Source organism: Oryzias latipes, chromosome 6 (assembly GCF_002234675.1).
Source record: "Oryzias latipes chromosome 6, ASM223467v1".
Lineage (NCBI taxonomy): Eukaryota > Metazoa > Chordata > Actinopteri > Beloniformes > Adrianichthyidae > Oryzias > Oryzias latipes.
In genome coordinates this window covers 9,339,316-9,349,013 of record NC_019864.2, presented here as the reverse complement: position 1 = coordinate 9,349,013, position 9,698 = coordinate 9,339,316, and the positions used below count along the sequence as shown (strand labels likewise).

General features: G+C 45.6%; 2 long non-coding RNA genes across 2 annotated transcripts; both read left to right on the top strand.

Annotated features, from left to right (window-relative positions):
- Positions 1-3,105: 3,105 nt before the first annotated feature.
- Positions 3,106-3,530, top strand: LOC110014699. The gene is made up of 2 exons (XR_002289690.1): positions 3,106-3,209; positions 3,288-3,530. It is a non-coding gene; the product is annotated as an uncharacterized LOC110014699 (long non-coding RNA).
- Positions 3,531-7,976: 4,446 nt separating this feature from the next.
- LOC110014698 lies at positions 7,977-8,401 on the top strand. The gene is made up of 2 exons (XR_002289688.1): positions 7,977-8,080; positions 8,159-8,401. It is a non-coding gene; the product is annotated as an uncharacterized LOC110014698 (long non-coding RNA).
- Positions 8,402-9,698: the final 1,297 nt, after the last annotated feature.

Sequence of the window (9,698 nt, the reverse complement as noted above, 5' to 3'; positions counted from 1 at the left end):
GTGTTGAGCAAAATCCCCTTTTTTTAATACACAATTGGAAAACAACAAATACTCATCTCAGGAGTAATCTCAGTTGATACTTGATTTAGTTTTTAATGTTTTATTCAATACTTGGAAATATTATATTCAAAAGAACAGGTTTTCAAAAATCAAACTCCTCTTTATTATGTTTCACAAGGAAATGTACTTTTCTTTTAACCTCACCTACATTCATAAAAATAAAAAATATAAGAACAATTTCCACTTTTGTTCATGATAAACTAATAAGGTAAACTAGAACTCTTATTGTCTTTATTTATGTGTGGTTTTTTTCACTTTAATTTTTTCTGATAGTTCTCAATATTTAAGGAATACATCAGTGGTTGTAAGCAAAGTTCAATAGGAGTTAATTATTTTCTGTTTTACTCTGACTGCAAAAATGGTGGATGTGATATCATTAAAAGTGCTTCAAAAAGTGATACAATTTAGCATTAAATGCTACATTATCCTGATGAACAGATGTGGGGCACCACCAACACAGGTCAACCAAATATACTCATCTGTTGGGGAATTCGGATGTGGGTGGACAGACAGTGTTCCCAATCCCACAATGCTCTGGCTCCAAAAGATGACGGAGGGTTTGTCTCTGTACAGTCACTGAGGAGGGAGCATGGCATTGCTGTAGGTGCCAGATGGTGCAGTCTCATTCAGTGCGTGGATGAATGAGTAAGGCAGGAAACTGGAGGTGTGACAAGACTGGATTAATCATCCTTTAGTGGAGGAAACCATGTTGTTTTTTGCAATGACAGACTGGATATCAGTCAGTTACTCTTGATGACTGAGCACTCTAACTACTTTGTTATGCCTGAAATGCATCTCATATGTAACTGATATATAGACAAAGTTTTTTGTTTTTTTTCAAAATTTCCAAAAAAATATGCTTTAGTTTAAAGGAACCATGACAATAAAATGTTATAAATGAGGGAAAACGGGAAGAACTAAAGACGTTTTAGCCAAATAGCCTTTAGTGGTAAAGTGTCCGTGTCGGGGTGAACCCTTAACACTGAAAATGTCAAGTTGACAGTAAAATCACGTCTGAAGGTCCTCTGAGCAAACCAATTACAACCACGCAATGATTTCAGGGCATTTTTGACAGGCTTGCTCTTGCTAACTCGACCTGTTTCACACACATAAAACTTAGACTGCAATCAGTCATGGTATTTAAAGGTGCAAAGAGTTTTTCATGTGATTCAGAGCGTTGCTAACAATGGCAAGGCTGTGAAATCCCTTTCTGTCAAACTCTCCTACTGGCTTTCTTAGAAAAGTGTCCTGTAGGTCTGACGAAAATAAAGGACAATTTTGAATTGCTCTCTTAAGAGTTGATGGAAAGGTAGAATAAAAAATGCTTCTGCATCACACGCCAGGATGGAGGGATTTGGCTTTTCCTTTTTTCAGCGTTGCATAGTTGAAGTCAATTATTCAGCTCTGTGGTTGTTGGCATTTACACCAGAAATAAAATGATTTGATATGACATTTATGAAAAATGGATAAACAGTCTAAAAACGCAAAATTATTATTTTTTTAAAGTGACTATTCGCAAATAATTTTCAAAATACCTGGGGCCAGTGCTGAACTTTTTCTTGGTCGCACGGACCCGGTGGAAGGGTTTGGGCAGGGTTCGGGATCCCATGGAGAGCCATATTTGGCTCTTTTATAGGCCACATCTGGCTCGCAGACAAATCTTTAATTATAATTAAATTAGACCAGTCCTTCTGGTCTAATGACCAGCCCGATGCGATGCCAGGGGGGGCGCGCAGTAGTAGCGATGCTTGGAGAAAAAAAAAAAATGTGCCACTATCAATTTACTATTATCTGTTATATCACAGAGTTTGTACCAAGCTGAAACCTGTGAATTGCCGTCCCCGCAGCTGCGCACCCATCTTTGAGAAAGAAAAGGGGAGGGATAGTGGGCTCAGGCACAGCGCAGTGATTGTCAGAGCTTAGAACACGCTGCCCGTTACATACCACACACTGCAGCGCGTGAGTTTTGCTGACAATGTTTTGCTCCACAAATGCATGTGAGCAGCTTTTCTCACATGTAAAGAACATTAAGACCAACCTACGATCACATTTAACAGATGGAAGTCTCAACGCCTGCATGAAGCTTAAACTCACCATGTATCAACCAGACAAGACCATCAGCAAAACCACCATGTAGCACCAGAAATCACATTAATGCTAAGAAATACTCATCATTTATTAGCAACAGCATTACAACGTTGTTAAAAATAATCCACAGACTTTTTGTACTTTAAAAGTGTTGAAATTACATGAAATGCACACATTCATTTTTTAGTTTTATACATATTGTAGCGGACTGAGTAGAAATGGTTGGCTGTTTGGTCGCGTCCTAAGTTTTGGAGTTCATTGAACGCATCCAGCAGAGACGCTGGTTGGCCCTCAGTTCTGTCGCTCAGCCTGTTGTTGGGTAGTTTGGACCAATGGGGTTCAGCTATCGGCGGAATAAGGGACATAGGAGGGCTGGTGCGGGATGGAAGGCAAAAAGGTGGGGGGAGTGCTCCTGGCGGGTAAGATTAAGTTGCGGAAAAAGTTGTGCGGCGTCGTTTAAAGGAGGTTAAGTCTCCGTGCCTCAATGTGGGAAAGGGACGCTACAATATTGTATGGCTCTCACGAAATGACATTTAAAAATATGTGGTGTTCATGGCTCTCTCAGCCAAAATGGTTCCCGACCCCTGGGTTAGGGTTTTGGTTGGGGTTAGGTTAACCCTTGTGCTATCCTAGGCACTTTAACGTTGGGAGTTGGGTCATCTAGACCCACTAGACAGTGCTCTGAACCTTTTTTCTTCAATGATTTGTGATCTTCAATGGTGTCCATGGATTACATGAAATCTTTCCACCTTCATCCACCTTTGTCATGGTAGGGAGAACACGTCAATGTAAGGGTGGGGTCATCTAAGAGAGTACAAGGGTTACAACCACCAAATGGTTCATGAGTGCGGTCGTGTCTGCAGCTTACCGCTCCCCCAGGGGAAGGGTCAACTATGGAGCACAAATTTTACACACCTAGGTGTCATGGTGCCTCTGTCAGACTCCTCCCCTCTCTGTCTGGTTCCTGATGCGACTCAGCTGCGACCACTTACCTCATCACCTGCCTGTCTTCTTAAGGAGCCCCTGGACCAGTATTCATCGCCAGTCCGTTGCCCCTGATGGTGCATAGTATTGTTGTCATGTTCATAGCTCTCGTTATTAAGCCTTGGTCTAAGTCTCGCTCTCTACCTTGTTCCCAGGAGTCCATAAACACGAGTGGTCGTCTGAGTCTTCTTCATCCACGGATCCAAGCCACAGCATTCCCTCCTGTCACGCCTAGAGCCTCTGCCGTAACTCTAGAGACACCACGAGCCTCTGCCGACCCACCAGTGACGCCACGGGCCACCGGACCGAACCATCCTTGCCGCGGGTTCCTCCAAGGACGTCAACTCCACCAAGAACAATCCACAAACCAAGAATCAATATTAAAACCTTCTTTCATTCCACCACGTACTCACCTGTGTTTCTTCCGGGTTCCAGCGTCTGGGTCTATTCGTTACGCTCGTCATGACAGAACGGACTGGCCATACTCCTGACCCAGCTGACTCGGAAGGATTTCGCCTCGCCCTCTCTCAACAAGGAGCCTTTTTGGAACTCCACTCCAACGCCATCTCAAGAATTACTGCCCTTCAGGAAGATCTACTTTCGCGGATCCAGGTTATTTCACGAACACTACATAATATATCCAACCTCTCTGGTCATTCCACAGTTCCCGATCCTTCCTCATGTTCCGGCAACAGTCCCACTTCCGCTTCCGGTTCAGCCGAACTACCGGAAAATTTCCGCCTCCTACCGGAACCATTTCATGGTGACGTCACAGCCTGCGGTGGATTTTTATTACAAAGCCAGCTGATTTTCCAGCAAGCCCCCAGGTATTACCAGACCGACCACAACAAAATCACCCTTATTGTCAATTCTCTCAGAAATAAAGCCCTCCGTTGGGCGCAGGCCTTCATATCTGCTAACCCCATTGCACGTCTTTCATATGACCATTTCCTCCGTGAATTTTGCCTAATATTCGATCAACCCCGGAAACAGGAGGAAGCTACTCGATGCTTACTCAACCTCAAACAAAACAATCGATCAGTCAGCGACCACGTCATTGATTTTCGTATTTTAGCAGTTGAAGCTGGATGGCCCGACCTGGCACTCAAAGGTGTTTTTACCAGTCATTAAATGAGAGAATAAAAGACCACCTCTGCGCCCAACCAGAAGCACGCTCTTTTGAACAGTTAGTCACGGCGGCTCTCCGCTCCGAAATTCGTTTAAGCGAGCGTCAATTAGAACGCACACAAATTCTTCTTCAACCGGTGACTAGCCCATTTAGCATCTCTACTGCCAAAAATACTCCTCTTATTGAAGCTCCTGCCACGGCAAAATATCTGGAGGAACCGATACAAATCGGCCACTCGAAATTAACTGGAGATGAACGCCGTAAAAGACGAGAAGAAGGTTCCTGTTTCTATTGTGGAACTAAGGGTCATCTGGTCTCCACCTGCCCTCTCCGTAAACCACAGAACACCACGCAAAACGACAGGTCGCTGGGGGCAATAGCCAATTCTGGTAAAGAATTTTTGCTTATTCCTATTAAGCTCTGCCTTAAAACTCATGCTCATGATTTTCGTGCTCTTGTTGACTCCGGGGCGGAGCAGAGTCTCATTGATCAGCAACTAGTTAATGAACTCTCCATACCCACAGAACCACTGGAAATTCCCATAGAGGCTTCGGGCCTGGGTGGCCAACATCTGTCACGCATTACCCATCGGACCAAACCCATCCTGCTCGTATCATCAGGTAACCATAGAGAATCCATTCAACTTCTCATCACGCAGTCTCCGCAAAACCCCATTGTCCTAGGGTTTTCCTGGTTAAAACTACACAACCCTCAGTTCAACTGGTCCCAAGGCACCATTACTAATTGGAGTTCATATTGCCTCGCCAATTGTCTGCTATCCGCAGTTCCCACTGTTTCTGTTTCCCGCTCTGAAGATTCTAGTAATGTTGATCTGTCTAAAATCCCTCCGTGTTATCACGATCTCAAATCCGTTTTCTGTAAGGCCAAGGCCAGCGCTCTTCCACCTCACCGCCCCTACGACTGCGCGATTAACTTACTACCCGGTGCCTCGCTTCCTAAAGGCCGTTTGTTCAACCTATCAGGTCCTGAGAAGGTCGCCATGGAGGAGTATGTTCAAGAAGCTCTGTCACTGGGGCATATCAGACCATCCTCTTCCCCAGTGGGAGCCGGCTTCTTTTTTGTAGAAAAGAAGGACAAAACGTTAAGGCCGTGCATTGACTACCGGGAGCTCAATCAAATAACCATAAAAGACAAATACACTCTACCTCTCATTTCATCAGTCTTCGACTCTGTACAAGAAGCCCGCATTTTTACCAAGTTAGATCTCAGAAACGCGTATCATCTTGTCCGCATAAGAGACGGTGATGAGTGGAAAACAGCCTTCAACACCCCGTTGGGTCATTATGAATATTTAGTCATGCCTTTCGGCCTTACCAACGCCCCAGCTGTCTTCCAAAGGATGGTTAATGACATATTACGTGACTTCCTGAACCGCTTCGTTTTCGTTTATCTGGACGACATCTTAATCTACTCTCACAACCAAGCCCAGCATGAACACCATGTCCGCTTAGTGCTGGAGAGACTGTTGGAAAACCAGCTATATGTAAAACATGAGAAATGTGAATTCCATGTACCCACGGTGCGGTTCCTTGGTTACATTCTGGAAGCGGGGTGCATCCGTCCCGATCCCTCCAAAATAGAGGCCGTCACCAACTGGGAACCTCCCGAAACCCGCAAAAAGCTCCAGCAATTTCTCGGTTTTGCTAACTTCTATAGACGTTTCATCAGGAACTACAGCAGCATAGCCGCCCCACTTACTCGTCTCACCTCCGTCAATCATCCCTTCAAGTGGTCCACTGAAGCTCAACAGGCCTTTGATAAGCTTAAGGAACTTTTTGTGTCAGCTCCTATTCTCATCCAACCTGATCCATCACGACAATTCATCGTCGAAGTCGACGCCTCGGACTCTGGTGTGGGAGCTGTTCTATCGCAAAAGGAGGAGAGTACAGGCAAGCTGAAACCATGTGCCTTTTTCTCCCGTAAGCTCTCTCCCTCAGAACAAAATTACGATGTTGGCAACCGAGAGCTCCTGGCTATTAAACTGGCTCTGGAGGAGTGGCGTCACTGGTTGGAGGGAGCTGAACAGCCGTTCATTGTGTGGACCGATCATAAGAACCTGGCATACCTCAGATCCGCCAAAAGGCTCACCTCCAGGCAAGCTCGTTGGTGTCTCTTTTTTGACCGATTTCAGTTCATTATTACTTACAGACCAGGCTCCCGTAATATCAAGCCGGACGCCCTCTCCCGGAAGTATAGCCCCTCAGAACGCACCACCACACCCATTTTGCCGCCCACCTGCATCGTTGGGACCCTTACCTGGGACATTGAATCCAAGGTTCTCCAGGCTCAAGGTGAGGAGACTGACCACCCGCCAGCTCCAAGGGGGACACTGTTTGTGCCATCCTCACTTCGCTCGGACGTCATTTCCTGGGGTCATTCCTCTCGTGTGGCGTGCCATGGTGGGGTGCACCGGACCCTTAGCCTACTCCGGAAGAGGTTTTTCTGGCCCTCCATGGATAAAGACGTCCGCGAATACGTCTCGGCGTGCACCACTTGTGCCCGTTCCAAGGCGTCGTCCTCTGCTCCAGCAGGATTACTCCACCCACTCTCTACCCCCAATCGTCCATGGTCTCACCTGGCTATAGACTTTGTCACTGGGTTACCCCCCTCACGAGGTAATACAGTCATCCTCACTGTCATTGACCGCTTCTCTAAGATGGCTCACTTCATTCCTCTCCCTCAACTACCCACCGCCACTGCGACTGCTGATATCATGATTAATCATGTCTTCCGCCACCATGGTATCCCCGCTGACATCGTCTCCGACCGTGGCCCCCAGTTCATCTCGCAAGTCTGGAAGGCGTTTTGTACGGCCTTGGGGGCCACGGTCAGTCTCACCTCCGGCTATCACCCACAATCCAACGGCCAGGCAGAGAGAGCGAACCAGGAACTGGAGGCAGCTCTTCGCTGTCTGGCGGCACAGAATCAGCAGGACTGGTCCCAATACCTCGTCTGGATCGAGTATGCTCATAATACTCATCCCTCCACTGCTACCGGGATCTCTCCTTTTGAGGCCGCCCTTGGGTACTCACCACCTCTGTTTCCATCTCAAGAACTAGACTTGGCAGTGCCTTCCGTCCAACACCACCTACAACGTTGTCAACGTGTGTGGAATCAGACGAGGGCTGCTCTCCTCCGCACCAAGGAGAGCAACTGCCGCCTAGCCAATCGCCGCAGGGTGGTGGGACCCGATTACCAACCTGGTCAGAGGGTCTGGCTCTCAACCCGCAACATACCCATCCAAGCATCCTCCAAGAAACTGGCTCCCAGATTCATTGGTCCTTATGTCATCGAAAAGGTCATCAATCCTACCTGCGTCCGTCTTCGTCTGCCCAAGGCCCTCAAGGTACACCCGTCTTTCCATATCTCGCAGGTCAAGCCAGTTCAGGACAGTCCTCTGTGCCCGCCGTCCGCTTCCCCGCCGCCCGCCCGGCTCATCGACGGCGCTCCGGCCTATGACGTCAGCCGGGTTCTGGATGTCCGTCGTAGGGGTCGTGGGTTCCAGTTCCTGGTCGACTGGGTGGGCTACGGTCTGGAGGAGCGCTCCTGGATTCCCCGCTCCTTTATTTTGGACCCCTCGCTCATTGAGGATTTCTACCGGGCCCACCCAGATCGCCGCCCTTGACCGCCTGGGGGCGGTCGTTGCAGGGGGGGTACTGTCATGGTGCCTCTGTCAGACTCCTCCCCTCTCTGTCTGGTTCCTGATGCGACTCAGCTGCGACCACTTACCTCATCACCTGCCTGTCTTCTTAAGGAGCCCCTGGACCAGTATTCATCGCCAGTCCGTTGCCCCTGATGGTGCATAGTATTGTTGTCATGTTCATAGCTCTCGTTATTAAGCCTTGGTCTAAGTCTCGCTCTCTACCTTGTTCCCAGGAGTCCATAAACACGAGTGGTCGTCTGAGTCTTCTTCATCCACGGATCCAAGCCACAGCATTCCCTCCTGTCACGCCTAGAGCCTCTGCCGTAACTCTAGAGACACCACGAGCCTCTGCCGACCCACCAGTGACGCCACGGGCCACCGGACCGAACCATCCTTGCCGCGGGTTCCTCCAAGGACGTCAACTCCACCAAGAACAATCCACAAACCAAGAATCAATATTAAAACCTTCTTTCATTCCACCACGTACTCACCTGTGTTTCTTCCGGGTTCCAGCGTCTGGGTCTATTCGTTACGCTCGTCATGACACTAGGTGTGACAACTAATAGGACTTTAACTTTAGCTTTAAATACGAGCAACCAACAACATTTTTCCTCAAACACACTTAACCCCTAAGAACTAAGACCCATTTTTTCTTAAAAATAAAATTATGTGTGTTTTACCAAACCAATTGGACCACAAAATCCATGTCTGATATTTTTCTGTTACACTGATGTCACCATAGGTTCTTGTGGGTTAAAATACGTGTGGGCAATGTAGAAATGTGCATACAGGCCACACATATGTGAATTTCCATCACTTTTTGTGGTTGGTTGCACGTAAATATGTGCAAATAACTTTAGATATTATTATTACATACACTGTAAGGCTGCTTAAATCCTTGAGGATTTCACAGTCACCTTTAAATCAAATTGTTACTCATGTTTTGCATTTTTTTATATCTAAAATATAAATATTTGGACAGAGACACATTCTTTCTAATTTTCTTTCTGTACATTACCACGATGCCATTGAAGTGCAGACATTCAGCTTTTATTCCATGGGTTGTACAAAAAGATTGCATAAAAATGTGAAAAACTAAAGCAGAGATCTGCTGACAGCTCCTTGATGAAGTTTGTCTTGAGAGGATGGATGGCTTTTTTTTTTATAGAAAACGTACTACTAGTTTTTGCTTTTTTTATCAAGCAGGTATTCAATCTCTATTCATTGAACTGGCTCACATCAATAACATCTCATTAAAAGCTGTATTATTATTATTTTGCGAGTAACAACATTATTATTTTGCATTCATCTAAAACACATTTTTACGTAAAGAAACAAGACTAAATGTATTTTACTAAACCTGTTAAAAAAAGCAAATATAGTTTCTGACTATAGCTTTATTAATAAAACCAGGATAAATATTCTAATGTTTGTATGTTTTGAGTTACTTTATTGGACCATTTCCTTCCATAAAAAGCTTGCTGTTGTGTATGTGTTGCCATGCAAAAACAAATATTTCTCTCTACAGATGTGAGCTATATAACAATATTTGACTTTATGGGATAAAGGACAGAAAACAGGCTTAAAATATTATTTTTTTCCTTAAATATAAACTTTAATGTCTACATTTATAGTTTATTCTTTACAATGAGACCCTGATTATAGAATCTTTTTTCTTTAGTATAAAGCTATTTTGTTTTGATGAATAGTTACATAGATATGATATTAAGAGTCATATTAATAAAATAGATGGTGCTTAAGACTTTCACACAG